This window comes from Choloepus didactylus, chromosome X (assembly GCF_015220235.1).
Source record: "Choloepus didactylus isolate mChoDid1 chromosome X, mChoDid1.pri, whole genome shotgun sequence".
In the NCBI taxonomy this organism is placed as follows: domain Eukaryota; kingdom Metazoa; phylum Chordata; class Mammalia; order Pilosa; family Megalonychidae; genus Choloepus; species Choloepus didactylus.
Window position 1 is genome coordinate 100326870 of NC_051334.1, and position 22416 is coordinate 100349285.

Sequence of the window (22416 nt, forward strand, 5' to 3'; positions counted from 1 at the left end):
AGAATGTAGGGGAACTAGCAGTAGAGAGCAATTAAGGAAGGGGGAACAATAATCCAAGAAGAACAGATAAGCTATTTAACGTTCTGGGGATGCCCAGGAATGACTATGGTCTGTTAATTTCTGATGGATATAGTAGGAACAAGTTCACAGAAATGTTGCTATATTATGTAACTTTCTTGGGGTAAAGTAGGAACATGTTGGAAGTTAAGCAGTTATCTTAGGTTAGTTGTCTTTTTCTTACTCCCTTGTTATGGTCTCTTTGAAATGTTCTTTTATTGTATGTTTGTTTTCTTTTTAACTTTTTTTTCATACAGTTGATTTAAAAAAGAAGGGAAAGTTAAAAAAAAAAAAAGAAAAACAAGGGAAAAAAAGATGTAGTGCCCCCTTGAGGAGCCTGTGGAGAATGCAGGGGTATTCGCCTACCCCACCTCCATGGTTGCTAACATGACCACAGACATACGGGACTGGTGGTTGGATGGGTTGAGCCCTCTACCATAAGTTTTACCCTTGGGAAGACGGTTGCTGCAAAGGAGAGGCTAGGCCTCCCTATGGTTGTGCTTAAGAGCCTCCTCCCAAATGCCTCTTTGTTGCTCAGATGTGGCCCTCTCTCTCTGGCTAAGCCAACTTGAAAGGTGAAATCACTGCCCTCCCCCCTACGTGGGATCAGACACCCAGGGGAGTGAATCTCCCTGGCAACGTGGAATATGACTCCTGGGAAGGAATGTAGACCCGGCATCGTGTGACGGAGAACATCTTCTTGTCCAAAAGGGGGATGTGAGAGGAAATGAAATAAGCTTCAGTGGCAGAGAGATTCCAAAAGGAGCCGAGAGGTCACTCTGGTGGGCACTCTTACGCACACTTTAGACAACCCTTTTTAGGTTCTAAAGAATTGGGGTAGCTGGTGGTGGATACCTGAAACTATCAAACTACAACCCAGAACCCATGAATCTCGAAGACAGTTGTATAAAAATGTAGCTTATGAGGGGTGACAATGGGATTGGGAAAGCCATAATGACCACACTCCACTTTGTCTAGTTTATGGATGGATGAGTAGAAAAATAGGGGAAGGAAACAAACAGACAAAGGTACCCAGTGTTCTTTTTTACTTCAATTGCTCTTTTTCACTCTAATTATTATTCTTGTTATTTTTGTGTGTGTGCTAATGAAGGTGTCAGGGATTGATTTAGGTGATGAATGTACAACTATGTAATGGTACTGTAAACAATCGAAAGTACGATTTGTTTTGTATGACTGCGTGGTATGTGAATATATCTCAATAAAATGAAGATAAAAAAATGAATGAGATGTATAATTTTGTTTTCAAAGAAGTAGCATTGTGTTTTCTTACCCCATTAAATTGCTATTTGAGACATTACAATGGAGAATAGAAATATATATATATTTACACATATATATGTATATATATGTTTTTGTGTATTTTAAACTGTGATGTTTGCAATTTATTTTCTCTTTATGTTAGTCATGGCTAAAGCACACATTTTAACAACAATCAACTCTCAATTATCTATAAAAATAAAATAGCTCAGAGATATAAAAGTCCAAAAATCATTTAGGAACCAAATTACTAATTTCTCCACAACCACCCCTGTATTTGTAAGGGTTCTCAGAAAAATAGAACAGGAGGTATATATATATCTCCTGTTGGAGACATGTATTTAATATTTAAACGTATATGCAAGTATTAAGAGATTTGTTCTAGGAATTGGGTCACAAAACCATGAGGATTACAAGTTGGTATTCCATAGGGCACACCCCAAGTTGGGAAGTCAGTGGTGGTGTTGAATTCCCAAGGAGAAGCCAAAAGTTGGGAAATCCAATGAAGGTGATGATGAATTCCCCAGGAAAAGCTGGAGCTAAAGTAGAGGTAATTTTTTTTTTACTGACTGTTGAAATCACCAGTTTTCTCCCTTTAAGGCCTTTAACTGGATGAGGAATATTCTCTCTTTGCTGAAGGCAATCTCCTTTGTTGATTGTAGATGTAATCAGCCATAGATGCAGTCAGCTGACTAATGATTTAAATCTGTCTATTGAACACCCTTGTAGTAACAATCTGGTCATTTCTCACTCACTGAAACAGCAGGACCTATAACCTAGCCTAGCTGACACATGAAATTAACCATCACAAACCCCATCACTGTTGTTTTGCTTAATATTTAACTGCTTCAGAGAGATGATAAATGCTTTGGGGGTACAAATGTCATCTCATTTTAACTGTATAATGTAGAGTCTACATATATATTTATGTTAAATCTATTTTCTATTGCTAACAATTATGAAAATTATCAGATAATTGTTTATTGGCTCTGGTAAATTTGTTTTTTACTTTAGTGCATTTATTTGGTCTGTTGCTTAAAGGAAGACAAACAATTTCATAAGCATCACCACTATATTTTTTACTAGTAGATATAAATTTATTGTTATGATATTTGGTTTTGAGATTAATTAAAAATCTAAGATGAATACTTGACCTTCTAAGCATCTCTAGGCATATAGTTAAATTTTCAACATGGCTGTATTGGCAATAACCATGAGGAAAATTTGACTTACCATTTTTAATGCAATGCTATTGAGATATATTAGCATACCAGATAAGCATCTATGTGTATAATCAATGATTCACAGAATCATCATGTAGTGGTGAATTCATCAACACAATCAATTTTTGAACATTTTCATTATTCTAAAAACATAGAAAGAAAAATAAAAAGAACATCCAAACATCCCATACCCCTTATCACCCTACTATTTATATGTCTTTTGTTTTTATTTTCTTAATCATCTGTCCATACACTAGATCAAGGGAGTGTCAGTCAGAAGGATTTCATAATCAGTCACACCATAAAAGCTATATAGTTATACAATCATCTTAAAGAATCAAGGCCACTGGATTACTGATCAAAAATTTCAGGTATCCCCTTCTAATTCTAATACACTAAATACTATAATAGGATATCAATATAATATATAAGAATATCCCCCAGTTTGACCACTTGATGCTATTTGAAATCTCTCAGCCACTAAAATTTTATTTTGGTTCATTTCTCTTCCCCCTTTTGGTCTAAGAAAGCTTTCTCAATCTCATGATGTCAGGGTCAGGCTCATCCCTGGAAGTCATGTCCCATGTTGCCAGTGAGATTTACACCCCTGGAATTCATGTCTACATAGTGGGGAGAGCAATGAGTTTACCTACAGAAGTGGCTTAGATAGAGAGGTCACATCTAAGCAACAAAAGAGGTTCTCTGTGGGTGACTCAGGCATAATTATAAGTAATCATAGTTTCTTCTTTGCAGGAATAGGGTTCATAAGGGCAAGCCCCAAGATAGAGGGCTTGGCCTAATAATTTGTAGTCCCCAAAGCTTGTGAGAATATCAGGAATTCCCCAGGTGGTGAAGTTTAATATTTCTACAATTTTTCCCCAGTCTCTCAAGGGGGCTTTGTGAATAGTTTTATATTCTCTGCCCAAATACCTCTAAGATATATCAAGGCGACACACTAACCTGTACAAACCAATAAGATCTCATCCCCTATTCAAGGTTCCATGTAATTATGGGGTTCAAATGAACTGACCATACAAGTTAAATTAGATGGTGTGCTACAGAAAATATAAATTCTGCACCAAATGAACATCTCTTCCTTTGGACTCACACAGAAGTTGAAGTTTTGAAGCACAGTCAATATCAACCTTCACCCTCCAGTCTGATTTGCCTTAGTCCTAATCAGATCAGCTTCATTCATATTTCTAACTGAAGTCTGATCTCTTTTTCAGCTTTCTTATCAGTTGCTGTATGGGGAAATGCTGACATCCATAGCTTCAGAATTCTAGCACTGAATCTCACATGTCATATACGTACCAAAGTTCCAGAGAATGACCAAGTTGTACACAAAGTGCTCAGCATATCAGAATTTGGAAATAACCATAACAACTCAGGAATAGATGTGAGTGCTTTAAGAGCTTACAATAAGGAAATTTTGTAATAAGGAACTTTTTACAATAAGACTACCCCTGATAAACTATGCACTTGAATTCAACTCTCAGAATTTGCACATTATATTTAGTCCATATTAGTGAGGCATTAAAATATTTGTCTTTTCATTTCTGGCTTATTTTGCTCAGCATACTGTCCTCAAGGATGACCCAGGTGCATGTCAACAACTTCTTTCCTTCTTATGGCCACTCGATATTCCATTGTATGTATAAACCACAGTTTGTCCTTCCATTAATCAGTTGATGTACACTTAGGTCACCTACATCAATTGCAAGTCATGAATACTCTGCCATAAACACCAGCATGCAAATGTCCATTCATGCCCCTGCTTTAAGATCTTCCAAGTATATACCTAATAACAGGATTGCAGGATCATATGGCAACCTCATACTTAGCCTCCTGTGGTGTCAACACACTGCCCTCCAGATGGGCTGCATCATTCTATCTCCCTACCAACAGAGAATAGATACATCCCTCTCTCCACATATTCTCCAGCACTTGTATCTTTCTGTTTATTTTTAAACAGTTTTATTCACACACTATCATACTGTCATTTTATAAAGGGCACAGTAGAAATTAACTTAAGCAAAAGGAACAGTGCACTTCATGGTTTAGAAAAAATACAACCTGGTTTTGTTTTAATCAAATTTTTAATTTTGAAATCTTTAGACTCTTTCTCCTACCAACCAAATTTCAAAGAAAACTTTTTAACAGAAGAAAATACAGAAAGAATTTAAAGATGACTGTTACTTCAATGATGTCTAAAATCCATGCGATAGCATGCATCAACATTTTGAACAATAGTTTATATTGCTCACCTGTCCATTTAACACCGTAATATTCCCCTTCTATAATGAAGGACCAACATGTGGCCTAAAGTTTCTTTTTTTAGTAGACTTAGTAAATATCTCTAGCTTTTTTATCAGCAAGTAAAAATCTATTTTATTCTTTATAATAGGTAAATGCTACATGGTTTTATGCATATAGCATAGATTACTTAACTGGCACTCTCTTATAGGACATTTCATTTTTTTTTTCTTATTAGAGAAGTTGTAGGTTTACAGAACAGCCATGCATAAAATACATGATTCCCATATACCACTTAACTAGCAATACATTGAATTGTTGTGAAACATTTGTTACAATTGATGATAGCACATTTATAATTGTGCTATTAACTAAAGTCCATGATTAAACTTAGGGTTCACTGTTTGTGTAGTGAATGTCCATGGATTTTTAATAATTTTATTGTTACCATATTCCAATCAAACACTGCCCCTTTTAATCACCTTCATATATCCAATTCAGTTATGTTAATTGTGTTTACATTGTGCTACCATCACCACCATCCATTACCTAAACATCATTCCACATAGGAACCCTGCATATTACAAGCCTTAACTTCCCATTCCCTGCCCCCATGCCATCACCTGGTAAGCTATGTTTTATATTCAGACTCTATGAGTTTGCTTATTATAATTGTTTTGAAACAGTGAGATCCTACAATATTTGTCCTTTTGTGTCAGGTTTATTTCACTCAACATTATGTCCTCAAGGTTCACCTGTATTGTGCTAGTACCATGCTATTTTGATTACTGTGGCTATGTGGTAAGATTTAAGATTGGGAAGTGTGACTCCTCCAACTTTATTCTTCTCTTTCAAATGGCCTTAGCTATTTATGGCCCCTTACTCTTCCATATAAATTTGATGATTGGCTTTTCCAGTTTTGCAAAGAAGGTTGCCAGAATTTTGATTGGAATTGCATTAAATCTATAAATTGCTTTGGGTAGGACTGACATGTTAACAATATTTGGTCTTCTAATCCATGAACATGGAATATCCTCCCATTTATTTAAGGCTTTATTAATTTCTTTTAGCAATGTTTTGTAGTTTCCTGTGTACAAGTCCTTTACATCTTTGGTTAGATTTACTACTAGATAGTTGATTCTTTTAGTTGCTATTGTTAAAGGAATTTTTTTCTTGATTTCTTCTTCAGAATGATTATTGTTGTTTAAAAACATTACTGATTTAGGGGTGTTGATCTTTTACCCTGCCACTTTGCAGAATTAATTTATTGCCTCTAGGAGATCTGTTTGTGAATTTTTCAGGATTTTCTGTGTATAGGATCATATCATCTGCAAATAGGGATGGTTTTACTTCTTCCTTTCCAATTTGGATGCCTTCTATTTCTTTTTCTTGCCTAATTGCTCTGGCATAAACTTCCAGCACAATGTTGAATAACAGTGGTGACAGTGGGAAGCGTTGTCTTGTTCCTGATCTTAGATGGAAAGCTTTCAGTCTTTCACCATTAAGCAGGATGTTAGCTGTGGGTTTTACATATATGTCCTTTATAATGTTGAGGAATTTTCTGTCTATTCCTAGTGCTCTAAGAGTTTTTATAGAGAAAGAGTTCTGGATTTTGTCAAATGTCTTTGTTTACATCAATTGAGATGATCCTGTACTGTTTTTCCTTAATTTTGTTAATGTGGTACATTACAGTATTTTCTTTTGTTCAACCAATCTTGCATACCATGGATAAATATGGCATGGTCATAGTGTATAATCCTTTTGGCATGCTCTTTGATTTGATTTGCTGGTATTTTGTTGAGGATTTTTGCATCTATATTCATAAAGTATATTGGTCAGTAGTTTTCTTTTCATCTGTTGTCTTTATCTGGCATTGATATGAAGTTTCTTGGTTGGAAGCTGTTTTCTTTTAACACTTTAGTATTTCAACACAGTGCCTTCTTGCCTCCATGGTTTCTGATGAGAAATTGACACTTCATCTAATTTGGATTTTCATGTACATAGCACATTGCTATTCTCTTACAGCTTTCAGTCCTGTCCTCATACTTTGCATACAATAGTGTGATCAATATAAGACAGAGTGTTCTAGTTTGCTAATGCTGCAGAACGCAAAACACCAGAGATGGATAGGCTTTTATAAAAAAAAAGGGTTTATTTGGCTACACAGTTACAGTCTTAAGGCCATAAAGTGTCCAAGGTAACACATCAGTAATCGGGTACCTTCACTGGAGGATGGCCAATGGCGTCCAGAAAACCTCTGTTAGCTGGGAAGGCATGTGGCTGGCGTCTGCTCCAAAGTTTGTCCAGAAAACCTCTGTTAGCTGGGAAGGCACGTGGCTGGCGTCTGCTCCAAAGTTCTGGTTTCAAAATGGCTTTCTCCCAGGACGTTCCTCTCTAGCAAGCTTGCTTCTCTTCAAAACGTCACTCACAGTTGCACTCCATCCGGTCTCTTTGAGTCAGCATGTTTTATATGGCTCAACTGATCAAGGCCCACCCTGAATGGGTGGGGTCATGCCTCCATGGGAGTATCCCACCAAAGTCACCACCCACAGCTGGGTGGGGCACATTCCAAGCAAATCTAACCAGCACCAAAACGTCTGTCCCACAAGACCACAAAGATAATGGCATTTGGGGGACACAATACATTCAAACTGGCACATTCCACCCCCTGGACCCTGAAATGACATTATCTTTCCAAATACAAAATACATTCATTTCATCACAATATCACAAAAACTTAAACCATTTCAGTAACAAAAGTTAAGTACAAAATCCCATCAAAATCAAATATAGGCGTGGTCAGTCCTAAGGCATACTTTTCCTTTAGCTTGGATCTGTGGACTTAGAACAAGTTATATGCTTCCAATATACAAAGGAGGGACATTCATAGGATAAACATTTCCATTGCCATAAGGAGAAACAGTAAGGAAAACAGGGTTAACAGGACCAAAACAGTTCTTAAAACCTGCAGGACAAACTCCATTAGATTTCAAAGTCTGAGAGTCATTAACAGAACAAAGTGGCATCCTTGGGGCTTGAGAGAGCGGGAGCCTAACCCTTCCTAAGGGCCTTTTCAGCAGCCCTTTCCTCTCGAAACGCTTAGGTGAGTGCTCCAACAGACCCACACATTGGGGAGACCACCTTCTCGGCCCCACCCTCTTCAAACATCGGGGCTGCTCCCGGATTCCCTTCCATCTCCGGGGCACACGCTCAACCCCTTCAGAACAGTGTGGTGGCAGCCAGGCTCTCCCCAATTCCCTGGGAATGTGCTCCACCCTCTTTGGGACCTCGGGTGGCAAAACTCTTCCAGAGCATCGAGGTGGAATGCCCACCCTCGACCTCCGGGGCAAACTCACCCTTTCCATGCGTGTGGGCTGCTCCACTCTCCCAGCCCAAGGCCTCTTGACTCCAGACCTCAACCTCCATGGCTCTGTCTTTGAAGAAATTTTTCCTGCAGTTTGTTCCTTGTCTGTCTCCTCCAGTCCAGACTGGCAGCGGCTCTGTCTATAAAGTTTTCACAAAAATTCCATTGGCTTTGCATGAAGCACACAGGGGTCAAAGCCATCAGACAATAGGAGTTTCCACAAATCCTTTCTGGATAATTCCATCTCCAATCTTGGCTTGTACTGAAATGGCGGCTGGGTTCCATGTTTGGTTACATCCTCACATTGGGCTGTAGCTTCTGGGATTCCACCCCCTGGAAGCTCATAATTTTCCAAGCCATCAGCTTCTGGTTTCTTTGAACCCAAGAGTTCAGTTCTAAGTTTATCTCTCTCTGCTCGCATTTTACTATAAGCTGCAAGGAGAAGCCAGGATACATCCTCCACATGTAGTCTGGAGATCTCCTCAGCTAAGTGTTCCAGGTTGTTGCTTCCAGATTCTTCCTTCCATCTGACACCAGGACTTAATTTTGCCAAATTCTCTGCCACTTTAAAACAAGGATCGCCTTTCTTCCAGTTCACAACAACACATTGATCATCTCTGTTCATGGCCTCGTCAGAACTATCTTTAGAGTCCATATTTCCACAAACAGTCTCTTTAAAGCAGTTTTGGCCTTTTCTATCATGCTCTTCACAACTCTTCCAGAAACTCCCCATTATCCATTTAAAAAGCCGTTCCAACATGTTTGGTATTTGCAAACTCAGCAGCAAAAGCACCCCACTTCTCTGGTACCAAAATCTGTTCTAGTTTGCTAATGCTGCAGAATGCAAAACACGAGATGGATAGGCTTTTATAAAAAAAAAGGGGTTTATTTGGCTACACAGTTACAGTCTTAAGGCCATAAAGTGTCCAAGGTAACACATCAGTAATCGGGTACCTTCACTGGAGGATGGCCAATGGTGTCCAGAAAACCTCTGTTAGCTGGGAAGGCACGTGGCTGGCGTCTGCTCCAAAGTTCTGGTTTCAAAATGGCTTTCTCCCAGGACGTTCCTCTCTAGCAAGCTTGCTTCTCTTCAAAACGTCACTCACAGCTGCACTCCATCCGGTCTCTTTGAGTCAGCATGTTTTATATGGCTCAACTGTTCAAGGCCCACCCTGAATGGGTGGGGTCATGCCTCCATGGGAGTATCCCACCAAAGTCACCACCCACAGCTGGGTGGGGCACATTCCAAGCAAATCTAACCAGCACCAAAACGTCTGTCCCACAAGACCACAAAGATAATGGCATTTGGGGGACACAATACATTCAAACTGGCACACAGAGCATATCTTTCTTCAGGTTTATTCTGTTTGGTTTTCTCTGAGCTTACTGGATATGCATATTAATGTCTTCTGCTAAATTTGGGGAGTTCTCTGTCATTAATTCTTTGAATGCTCCTTCTGTACTTTTCTCTCTTTTCATCTTGGGACTCCTATAATGCATATATTGGCATGTTTGAAGGTGTCCCAGAGATCTCTTAGGCTATTTTTTTTGACATTTTTTATTGTGAAATGCAACATATATACAGAAACATGACAATTTTCAAGGTATGGCTTTAGTTATACAGCAATTTCAAAGTATGTTCTGGGTTACAGTTCCACAATTTCAGTTATTTCCTTCTAGCTGTTCTAACACATTAGAGACTAAAAAAATCTATATAATAATTCAATAGTCATAATCCTTTGTTAAATCTTATCTTGTCTGTTGCTACTCCCCCTTCTCATTTGTTCACTGTCTCAATCTTCAGGGATATCTGAGCCATGACCACTCTAACATGTACATTCTGAAAAGCAGTGTCAGTATTATGGGGAAGTGTGATGCAGCTGGTTGGTGTTCTTGAAGAAGCTGTTACCTATGAGTGTGGGGATTTACCTGGCATAGGAACAATGCAGACTTTTTATGTTTCTGAAAAATAAACTTAGAGTGTGAAACTACAGCATTTCAGATAGGAACCTGGGTATTCTTTAAAATCTTAGGCTATTTTTACTTTTTTTAACCAGTCATTTGAGATATTTATTAACAAAGATCAAACATCCAAAGGGCAGTCCTTGATGCTCATGTCCATGATTTTAAGAGTTGGCCCTTCCATGTCATGATTATTGTCACCTTTGATACTGGAGAACTGATCATAATGGGTGAGTGCTGAGCTGACACAAGCTAATTCATTAGAAGTGCCAACCTTTTTAATGTCACTGTCCACTTCAATGACATTCACAGAGGTTTCCAGATCTGTTAAGCTGTCTGAAACACTTGGATTTTTTTCAAACCATGTTGAAGGCTCCAGGTTTGTTTCATCATTCACCAATTCAATTATAACCTCTTCTGAATTCTTCATTTTACAGATGGGAAGGAAAAAATCATATGATGAAGAGCATATCTTGTTCTTATCCCTCTGTGCAGACAATAATGTATCCAAAGCCTTTTGGTATTCTCAATGTTCTTGTTGAATTGATGCTTCACTTTTAATTTGATATTCATTTTGTTCTGAATTTTTTTTCAAAATAAAAAAGTTCAAAGTATCAACATCATCTATATTAACTGATGCTGAATTTTCTTTGGGCATGCAGCCTAAGTCCACCTTTAGGACCTGCAGCAGATGCTGTGTTTTTATCCTCCTCCAGTTGATGCTTATTTGTCTTATATCTTATTCAAACAGTTGTTCTCTAAATCTGTTTGAAAATAAGCCATGTTTCAAAATGTCATTTGTTATATCTTCAATGAAATTCAGATACAACAGTTCTTCTTTATCAGAGTGGATTCCTGTAGGGAATTTTGAGATACTGTCCCTGGTGAGGAATGCTGAAGAGTACCATCTTTAATCCTGTCCCACATCAAGCCAGACCCTTATAAAGGTAAAAGGGTTATTTTTTTTTCTTTGGAATCATATGTTACACATCTAGGTGGCTGCTTTATGCTCACTTCTGGATCTGTCAAACTCTTAGTCACTGCTGTCTCAAAACCAGATTTAAAGCTGCTCAATTTGGTCTGGGTTTCAGCTTCTATCCTTTCCTCTTTTAGCAAGTGTATAATATTAATACTGAGACAGGAAATATTTTTCTTCTGTTTTTAAAGTGCATTGTGAAAACGACAATTGTTTTTTATAAAAGAGTTCAGAATGTTTATCCAAAAGATCTCCACTGGGTGCTTTTGAAATAACTAATTGAAACTGGCTGGAATTTGGGAATGTGCTCCTGGTCCCTTTGCCAAACATGATTCTAGAGCATGATTTTGTGGGTCCAGAACCTGTGTGATCCATACTGGAAAGGGAGGAATTGGTGTTCTTTGTACCATTCATGAGAACTTTATTGGATTTAGGTAGACCTAGGTAGTAATCTCTCTGCAGAAAGTGCTGGTGACCTTTTGGAGTGTTTAGTGAAGAGTTGGAATTGTTTTTAGAGTTGGCCAGCATAGCAGTTTTAGCTAATTTCAACTCCTTTTCACATTTTGCTAATTCTTTTTTGAGTTTCTCTTTTCATTTTTGATGCTGGTACTCATGTTTAATGGAACTGAGAAATCTACTGCAGCTTTGGTTGAAAGGATTTTATTATAGTGAACAGCCATGTGATTCTTGAACATGTGGAGAGTGCCTAGTCTGAGAGAGGAAGAGTCAGTGCACAAAACATTACTTTGGTGCTCAAGTGTCCTTTAAGTGGACATGGTGGACCACATCTGGGAAGAACAGAGGTTGCTTTGACTCTTCAGCTGCCACCACCATCCATGTTCTTAGATCCTCTTGCAGCCACCATGGGAACATGAAGAGTCACCTTCAGTCCTTCCCTGGGCATGGCCCAGCACTGGACTCCCAATCAGCCCCACCCTCTCCAGCAGCAAAGGATGTGAAATGAGGAGCCATTGGGGGTCAGCAGCTATCCTTATTTTTACTTTTTATAATTCTTTTTTCTTTCAACTCAGCCTGACTCATTTCATGTGTCTTGTCTTTGAGTTCACTGATTCTTTCTTCTGTCAGCTCCAATCTGCTTTTTTTATTGTATTCAAATTTTTATTTTTGAACAAAAAACTTAAGACAATGATTTTAAATAAAACAATATATTCTAGACACTTTTTTGACAGCTCATTAAATTTGGACTCCTACAGTTCTGTTGTGATGCTTTCTTCAATATCTTTATTATTTTTTATCACTTCATCACTCCAAATATGCAAAATAGAGAATCATTTTGTCTGCTTACATGAAGCTTCATTTGAAGGAAATACTCTACTACCACTTAAAGCACACAGACAGAACAGTCATTTTTTATGTTTACAAAACACAAGAAGTCTGCCCATTTTGGTTTTGTTGTCACATTGTCCACACTGAAAAAAGCATAACACTAAGTAATAAATGAGATTTCACTTCAGCAGTGCAAAGGATGGCATCAACCAAACTTGATTAAACAAATCAACAAATTACAAACATGGTCAGAAAAATTCAATCTGTGTAATAGTGATTTAAGAAATAAACATGTAGTGGGTCATGACTAGAATGGTTTTTTCATTGTGCAACTTTCCTCAGGGAATTATGCTACCCAATTCACAGAAAGAAAGGAAAATACATCAAAGCCTTTGTTCATGAAGAAAATGCCCTCCAAATGAATTCATCATAAGGCAGAGAAAAAGTTGGAGGAAGCATTTTGGCCCAGAGAAAAGTTTAAACATAATGCATATGCATACCATATACACATTTACAGATATAATGCAATTTAAACCATGAACATAGTCATTACACAATTAAATGAGTTGGCTCAGTAAAGTGAAAAAGTGTCCATTTTCTATAAATATGGAGTTATTGATAATATGCTACACATTATGCTTTGACAAGGAAATTATAGGAACTTAGAATTTCAAGCTGCCATATTGCCAATGTTAGCCCTACAGGAGGCATTCATATGAACAATATGCCATCCAATTCTAAAGAAAAAGCATAAATGTCACCACAAAAACAAAAAAAAGAAAGAAAGGCTTATACACTGTACATTACATTTTTGTCTATTTAAAAAAAAAAAGTCCAATTCACAAGTTAAGCACAATTGACAAGCAAGTTTAGCAGCATGATAGGAAGAGAAAAGTGAAATACAGCATGCATTTACAACTAGAACTGATGTAGTCTATTTTGTCATACAAACTGGAATACAAAAGTCCAACTTGAATAAGACTGGACTGACTATAATATTAAAAAAAAGAACAAAAACAAACACAAGACACACACACAGTAGACCTAGTTTGATACTGATTAAATTTAACAGTAAAATGTATCTTATTCCTCTTAATACTCTATTACAATTTATTTATTGATGTTTAGAATAGTTACTTACATTAAAAAGATATTAAATATATGTATCATGAAATTACATTCTTCTTAACAATAAGACATACTGTGTAAGAAAACAGCTCATGTGTGAAATGTGTCTGAAATGCATTTTCCTCAAAACTATCAAAATATCCACTCACACTAAAATGAAGCCACCCCCAATCTCCCCTGAAAAAAATTGAGGAAAGATGGGGTGGGTGAAGAGTAGAGAAAGGTTCAGCTATACTAATTACAGCACAGTGATTAACAATGGTTCAAGACAGAACCAACAAGAGTTGGTCAAAAAGATGCCTTCAATACATGGCTACAAGTAAAACACAAACTTGGCCACTTTTAGTTCATTGCAGTGACATCAAAAGAAATCTCTCACAGATTCATACAAATACTACACTCCAGCTCATTTATTATTTAAGTTTTTCTGTTTTTTTTTTTTTTTGCAAAGCCTAGCTACCTTATTACAATTTATATTTGCTCTGCAAAAACTATAAGAGATAGGCATAAAGCATAAAAAGTTTCTCAGTTAGGACATCACCATGGGTTGTTCACTGCATAACAGTATTCACTCTAGACATGAAAACTGACTACCTTTTAGTCTTTTCTAAATCCTCAAATTAAGATGCTGCCATCCCATAAATGTTCTAGAAAAGTGTACTCATAAATAAGAAAATTTCTCTACTGAAGGATACTGTCATAATAGTTGTTGCAGAGCATTCATATTTTTTAAAAAAAATATATTTAGTGTTTAAAAATCAAACAAACAATAACAATGATGACAACATAAACAAACCCAGGTTCCTGGAAACAAGTCTCTTGATTCTCTACTTCAACAAAATGAAATGCACCATTTGATGAAAACTACTGATGTGTTTTTTTGTTTTCTTTTCCCTCACAGATACCAAGTGCCATGCAAAATAAATTAAGGAACAGATACCAGAATGTACATGTGATAAAACTGTTGAAGGTAGATCTTTAAAAGCATTTATATAAACATAATTTATAATATTTCTCTTTTTTCCTTTATATACAGTCACAAAGTTATAGTTATACATCTTGGATTTGCTCTGCTCTGCCTCCACAACACAATCTGTAGTGACCAGTTCTCCAGCTTATAGTAGGATCCCATAATGCCAATAAAAATGTATATTGTCATGGATTCACAGATGAACCAAGCTACTGCATAATCAAGTTTTGAAAAATACAGTGTGCCACCCTGGACACCCCTGAGTTGAATGTAGTCAAATATAAACCATGCCAGACAATGGCACATGAAAAATACCATAATGTCACATCTGAATACATGGTGGGCTGCCCATCCAATAATTAAACTAGCAACAAAGCATTCTGAAATTGGTTCACAAATTATTGTAGCAGTAAGCATGTTAATTTGCAATTTGGTCCACCTGGTCATTCTGGATTGAAACTGAAAAGTTGTATATGAGCCAGAGTTTTACACTGCAACTTGAGTGGACATTGCAAACCTCCAACCTCAGTCATCTAGCACTTTCGCCATAAGGTAATCTTCAGCAATGTATTGAGCAAAAGCTATAAGCCATTCTGCTTGATCTAACACATCCTTTCTCATTAAACAAGATATTCCTTGTTACATTTGAAGTCAGTTACATTAGCAGAGATATAGGACCTTGGATGTGAAGTTCCAAAATACACCTGTTAGAATGTGGTGGCAAAGCCCTGCCTGTCTGCTACATGAGGCAGCCATGAACCAAGCCTACTTTTCCTGCCATCTGGTTTACCATGTCAGCAAGTGTGTTTAGAATTACTCTTATTCACAAATCCATATAAGATCATGCTTTGCAACTTCATATCCTGGCATTAAATTATTAATTTTAGGATTATGCCAACCTTCTTGCCACCTATAAACAAATGAGCACCAACATTTGGATATTTTCCAAGAAGCTTCTTGCACACATCAGTGGCTGGATCATCATGATCTTGTACACAAAGGAGTACTTCATATTTGGGATAATCCAATTCAAAGAATGTTTCCAAGTGGTTGATTAGGATAGGTTGATGTTTCAGTGGTTTCAGAAGAAAGAAACCTGGGAGCTTGCTATATGGCTGTTTACCAGTGGCCTTCTTGTTGAGGTGTAATTGGGTGTAGATGACGGCCATGAAATGCATCAGCCACAGCACCAGGAAAAGGATGAACCTGAAGACAGCCATTCCCTCCAGGGCCAGGATCAGCAGCACCATCCCATGGCCTGCCAGCCTGGCCCAGCCCACTCTGACTGCTGCCATAGACAGTGCTCCCACAGAAGAAGGACTGGGTGGACACCCAGCATGGGGGCCTCCAGTATGCTCTTGATACTGCCCTGTGCATTTTTCATTTCAGTTATTGTGATATTCAACTCCAGCAGTTCTGTTTGGTTCCCTTTTAACATTTCTATCTCTTTACTAAGACTCTCACATTGCTCATTCATTGTTTCCTGATTTCTTTTAGTTCTTTCTCTGTATTTTCCTTCATCTCCTTCAGCATTTTTGAGATAACTTTGGAAAAGGCTTGGTTTGGTATGTCCACATTGTGGTCTTCTTCATTTGTTTTCTGGATTTTTTTTTTTTGTCTTCCTTTAGATGGGTCAAAATTTCTGGTTTCTTTGACTTGTACTCTTTTTTGCACACTGTACATTTGAACATTTAAAAATGTTAACACTGGGATTTATTCACTGAGAGGTTTGTTTCTAGATTTTGTAACCAACTAGTGGTAAGGGAGAGATTTTCTTGGCTTCAATGTTCCTATCCTGAAAGTCTGCCCAAGACCAATGCAGTGCACAAGGTTTTCCCTGTTTTTTTCTGGGCCTCTGTCTTATCCTGAACTTTTGATTATTAGTTTTTTTTTGTATTTCCTCTGCTTATAGGAGTTTGGTTGTCCCTCTGTTTCCCAGAGAGCAGACTTTCCTCTCAGGCTTTTTATGCTGGCATGCCTTTGCCCCAAACTGCCTGCCTCCATAGTTTCTTACACTGCTTTCATTGCCTCAAGCTGCTTTTGCTTTGAGGGAAAATCGTGGAAGGAGGGTTAGACTTTTTCAGCCAAAATGGGGTAAGGGCCACAGGAAGTGGGCACAGACTGGATCCAAAGTGCCCTATTTATGGGACCAGGAAAGGTGCCAAGTGCTTTTCTGTCAGCTCACTAAAACTGAGCTTTCCTGGCCTGGCCAGCAAATGCCGCCCTTCAGCTAACTGCCTCTGACAGAACTTAGGAAGTTCAGCATCTTTATATCTGCACTGCTGCTCTCTCCATTTAAAGTTGAAATAATGGCTGTTGCTACCTGCATAAAGAGTGGGTTGAAACATTGACTGCTGCCACCACTGTCTTGGGCAAGTTGAAATAATGGCTGCCTTCAGAGCAGGGCCTCCAGTGATCTGAATACACTAGTCAAAATCTGTGATCAGTGATCAGCCATACTGACCCAAGTTCTTGGGGAAGGGGATTTTTATATGCCTTTCTGGCATCAGCAAGCTTGTAAGGGGCTGGAACCCTGCAAGAGTGGGGGATGGGTGCCAATAACTGCCACATGAAGAGGGCAATTTACTGTTCTTTACTGCAATTTATCAGCCTCTTTGTCACCTCTTCCCTGGATGCTGTACAGTGTTCTTCTGGCCTCAAGAGATTCAAAATAGTTGTTTCAGATAATTCTTGCCTGTTTAATAGTTGTATTGGTGGAGGGACTGAGTTCTGGAGCTTCCTACTCTGACATATGCCCACAATACTCTAAATATCTGTAGACTTGATATGAAAGGATGTTTAAAAACAATTGGTAGTACTTCAAATAGACAAGTAAATAAGAGCAGAGTCAGAAAATAAGAAACTAAGTTTCACCACCATGAAACTCTTACTCACCCTTTTCTCCCAAAAAGCAAATATACTCAATAATACAAAATTTAATACTTTGTATTATATTTATATGAATTATTATTTCAGACGTTTGGAAACTGTTCCAGTTTGCTAATGCTGCCATTTTGCAAAATACTAGAAATGGATTGGATTTTTTAAGGAGAGTTTATTTGGTAACAAAGTTACAGCCTTAAGGTCATAAAGTGTCCAAGGTAAGGCATCAACAATAGGGTTCCTTCACTGAAGAAAGGCCATTGGCATCCAGAAAACATGTGTTAGCTGGGAAGTCATGTGGCTGGCATCTGCTTGCCCCCAGGTTGCATTTCAAAATGGTGTTCTCCAAAATGTCAGCATCAGCTTTCAATGGCCATCTTCAAAATGTCACTCTAAGCTGCAGCAAGTGTTGGGCCTGCATGGTTCTTTTATATGGCTCCAGTGATTTAATTAAGTCAAATACTGAATGGGTGGGGCCACACTTCCATGGAAATAATCTAATCAAAGTTATTACCCACAGCTGGGTGGGTCACATCTCCATGGAAACAACCTAATCCAAAGGTTCCAACCTAATCAAGACTAACTACATCTGCCCCATAAGATTGCATTAAAGAACATGGCATTTTGGGGTAAGTAATACATCCAAACCAGCACAGATACCTAATAGACATCCCAAACTTAACTCACTCAAAATAGAACTCTTGATTTCTGTCTCCATCCCTCACAATCCTGTTGCATATCTAGGTGTTCCATCTTAGTAAAGGACACACTCATTCACCAAATAACTTGGAACTAAATTCTTGACTTTTGTCCTTCCTTCACATTTAACATACAATCTACCAATAATTCTATCAAAAATAGCTCAATTCTGATCATTTCTCACTACGTTTACTTCTATTTTTCTAGGTCAGTTTTCCTACTGTTTATTACCCAGAGCAGACTACAACTATGCAATAGCCTCCCAATTTGTTTCCCACCTTATACTCTTACCCTTTATTGTCAGTTCTTGATGAAGTAGAGAAAATTTTGTCTTTGAAATCACAATAAAATAAAACATAAATGAAATTATATCATTTAGTGGCTCAAAACCCTCCTTCAGCTTCTTACCACATTCAAAATAAAATCTAAACTCCTCATTATGAATTGTAATGTTCAACATTATCTCTCTGTAATTACCTCTCCACAGTTATTACCAACCATTCTGTCCCCCACTCATTATTCTTAAGCCTCAATTGGTCTTCCTGTTGTTCCTCAAAAGCACATCATTCCAAAATCAAGATGTTTGCATTGCTGATCTCTATGGCTGGAATGCCCCCCTGACAACCACCAGATATTTCCATCATTCAGATGGAAGCTCGAATGATACCTGCATAGAAAATCCTTAACAGTCCAAGCTATGTAAAAGAGAATCTCCCATCACTGTCATTTTCACTCTCTCATTTTGCCTTGTTTTTTGTTACTGATCCCCTATCTGAATTTTATCTGAAATTACATAATGTATTTACTTTGTAGTTGCTTATTTTCTACCCCACATGATATAATATAAACTACATGATGGCAAGGACTTAGTTGCTATAGTGCACCACTGTATCTTCAGCAAGAACAATGCCTGTCACCTAATAAGGCACTCATTAAATGTATGTTAAGTGAGTGAAAGAATGTAAATAACATCTGAAATCTTTTGAGATTTCTCACAGTATTTATTGTACTGAACTCATGGTAGTAAAACAGAAACTTTATCTGGTGCTTTTTTGGGCCATTTAGTAGTTAGTACTGGTATGAAAGAATACTGCACTTATACATAATTAACCAAAACAGTTGGAGAGATTTGTGGTCAATTTCTCAGACTCCTCATAGTCAATTGAATACTATTTGTGAACTGTATTTCTAAAGGCATATTTTCTCACAAATTTTTAAATATCAATTTTAGTTATAATTTTCATGCAATAAAAATGCTCCCATTTTAAGTGTACATTTGGGAGAGTTTTGACAAATGCATCTACCTGAAGGACCATCACAATTGAGATATAGAATATAGCCATCATGCCAAAAGTTATGTGCCCTTTTGCAGTTAATCCATGCTCCACTCTTTGTCCCTGGCAATTACTGATATGCTTTCTTTCAGTATACTATTGATTTGTCATTCTAGAATTTCACGTAAATGCAATTATGCAGAGTGTACTCTTTTGTGTCTGGTTTTTTCACTAAGTCTTTTTTTTTTAAGTCTCATTCATGCAGTTGTGTTTAGTAGTATTTGGTCTTCTTTACTATTGGTCAGTGTTTCATTTTACAAATATACCCTGATTAGTTTATTCATTCTTCATATGTTGGTAGACATATGGATTATTTCTAGTTTGAGGTTACTCTGAATGAAGTGCTATGAATAGTGAAGTACTCTTCATTGTGGACATAGGTTTTTATTTCTCTTATGCATTATTTAGTAATAAACCTAAGTTACAAATTAAATTTAAATTTTAGAAACTTCCAAGTTATTTTCTAAAATGACTGTAAGATTTTACACTGTCAGCAATATATTAATGTTCCAGTTGCTCCACAATCTTGTCAACATTTGTTATTGCCAGTAGTTTTCATTTTTGCCATTCTAGTGGATTTATAATGCTATCTCATTGTTTCATATGCATTTCCCTTATTACAAGTGATGTTGAGCAACTTTTCATGTCCTAACATATTATTCATACATCTTCTTTCATGAAGTGTCTGTTAATTTTTTGTCTCTATTTAATTGTGTTATTTTCTGAGTTGTTCTATAGGGGATCTTTATAAATTATGGATACTAGACTTCTGTGACATTTATGCATTGCAAGTAACTTACCCAAGTTTGTAGCTTTCCTTTTCATTTTCTTAATGTTGCCTATGGTAGTTTGAAGCTGTAGATTATTTGTGTGTTTCTAGGAAACTGTCCATTTCATCTACATTGTCTAATTTGTTGGTATACATTTGTTCATGGTATCGTCTTTTGTCCTTTTTTATTTCTGTGGGATCAGTAATAATGTCCCTCCTCTCATTTCTGATTTTATTTATCTGAATCTTCTCTCTCCTTTTCTTTGCCTGTCTTGCTAAGTCTGTCAATTTTATTGATTTTCTCAAAGAAGCAACTTTGGTTATGTTGATTCTATTTTTTTATTCTCATTTTCATTTATTTCCATACCAATCTTTATTTCTTTCCTTCTGCTCACTTGTTAGATTGCTGTTCTTTTTCAAGTTCCTCCAAGTGTGAAGTTAGACATTCAATTTTAGCTGTGTCTTCTTTTTGGTGCAGGCATTTAGGGCTATTAATTTCCCTGTCAACACTGACTTCACTGCATCCTATAAGTTTAGATACACTGTGTTCTCATTTTCATTTATCACAGGTTCATCTCTTTACACCTCAAAACTGTGATCTCTGTTAGAAAAAGCCTGAACCTTATCAGGTTGTGATTCAGTCAGTTTGGGTTTCATCAAGTAACCAACCACTCAAGAGTATAAGGACAGACAAAAGTTTAAAAGTAAAAAGCACTCAAGACAAGAATTCAGCTTCAACATATTTTTACTGAAGGGGCACTTAAGGTAAGATGAGCAAGTTTACAAGGTAAAAATAAATTGATACAATACCAAGCCTGGGAGTCCCTGCTCCACCAGACACAGCTGGACATGAGAACAGAGAGCTCCCCCATGACTAAGTTACAGAGTACTTATAGCATTTGTGATTTAGAGTACATTCAATTAAGTCATATTCTATTTTTACATTTGAAACACAGGTGGTGAATGATGCATAGTGAACCGCAAGTGAATCAGGATCAAAGGAGGGTATCCACAGCATTATCAGAGACTTAACCTTGAATGTCTGCAGAACTACTGAAAATATGTCTACTAATTAAGCCTTGACTTCTGTAAGAGCAATAAGACATACTTTTTTATGTTCATTTTATTGAGATATATTCACATACCATGCAGTCATACAAAACAAATTGTATATTCAATTGTTCACAGTACCATTACATAGTTGTGCATTCATCACCAAAATCAATCCCTGACACCTTCATTACCGCACACACAAAAATAACAAGAATAATAATTAAAGTGAAAAAGAGCAATTAAAGTAAAAAAGAACACTGGGTGCCTTTGCTTGTTTGTTTGTTTCCTTCCCCTGCTTTTCTACTCATCCATCCATAAACTAGACGAAGGGGAGTGTGGTCCTTATGGCTTTCCCAATCCCATTGTCACCCCTTATAAGCTACATTTTTATACAATCATCTTCAAGATTCATGGGTTCTGGGTTGTAGTTTGATAGTTTCAGGTATCTACTGCCAGCTACCCCAATTCATTAGAACGTAAAAAGAGTTGTCTATATTGTGCATAAGAGTGCCCACCAGAGTGAGGTCTCAGCTCCTTTTGGAATCTCTCTGCCACTGAAGCTTATTTCATTTCCTTTCATTTCCTCCTTTTGGTCAAGAAGATCTTCTCCATCCCACGATGCCGGGTCTACATTCCTCCCCGGGAGTCATATTCCACATTGCCAGGGAGATTCACTCCCCTTGGTGTCTGATCACATGTAGGGGGAAGGGCAGTGATTTCACCTGCCAGGTTGGCTTACCTAGAGAGAGACGGCCACATATGAGCAACAAAGAGGCACTCGGGAGGAGGCTCTTAGGCACAATTATAGGGAGGCCTAGCCTCTCCTTTGCAGCAACAGTCTTCCCAAGGGCAAGTCCTGTGGTAGAGGGCTCAACCCATCAAACCGCCAGTCCTCTATGTCTGTGAGCAAATTAGCAACCATCAAGGTGGGGCAGGCCAATACCCCTGCATTCCCCACCAGCTCAAGGGGGCTCTGCATATTTTTTCCTTGTTTTTTTTTTTAATTAACTTTTTTTTAAATCAACTGTATAAAAATAAAAAAATTAAAAAAATGTAAAAAAACATACAATAAAAGAACATTTCAAACAGACCATAACAAGGGAGTAAGAAAAAGACAACTAACCTAAGATAACTACTTTACTTCCAACATGTTCTTACTCTACTCCAAGAAAGTAAC

At 37.4% G+C, this 22416-nt stretch overlaps 2 pseudogenes; both read right to left on the reverse strand.

Annotated features, from left to right (window-relative positions):
• Nucleotides 1-10261: 10261 nt before the first annotated feature.
• On the reverse strand, nt 10262-11954 carry LOC119523603 (annotated as a pseudogene).
• A 2627-nt stretch (nt 11955-14581) lies between these two features.
• On the reverse strand, nt 14582-15751 carry LOC119523801 (annotated as a pseudogene).
• Nucleotides 15752-22416: the final 6665 nt, after the last annotated feature.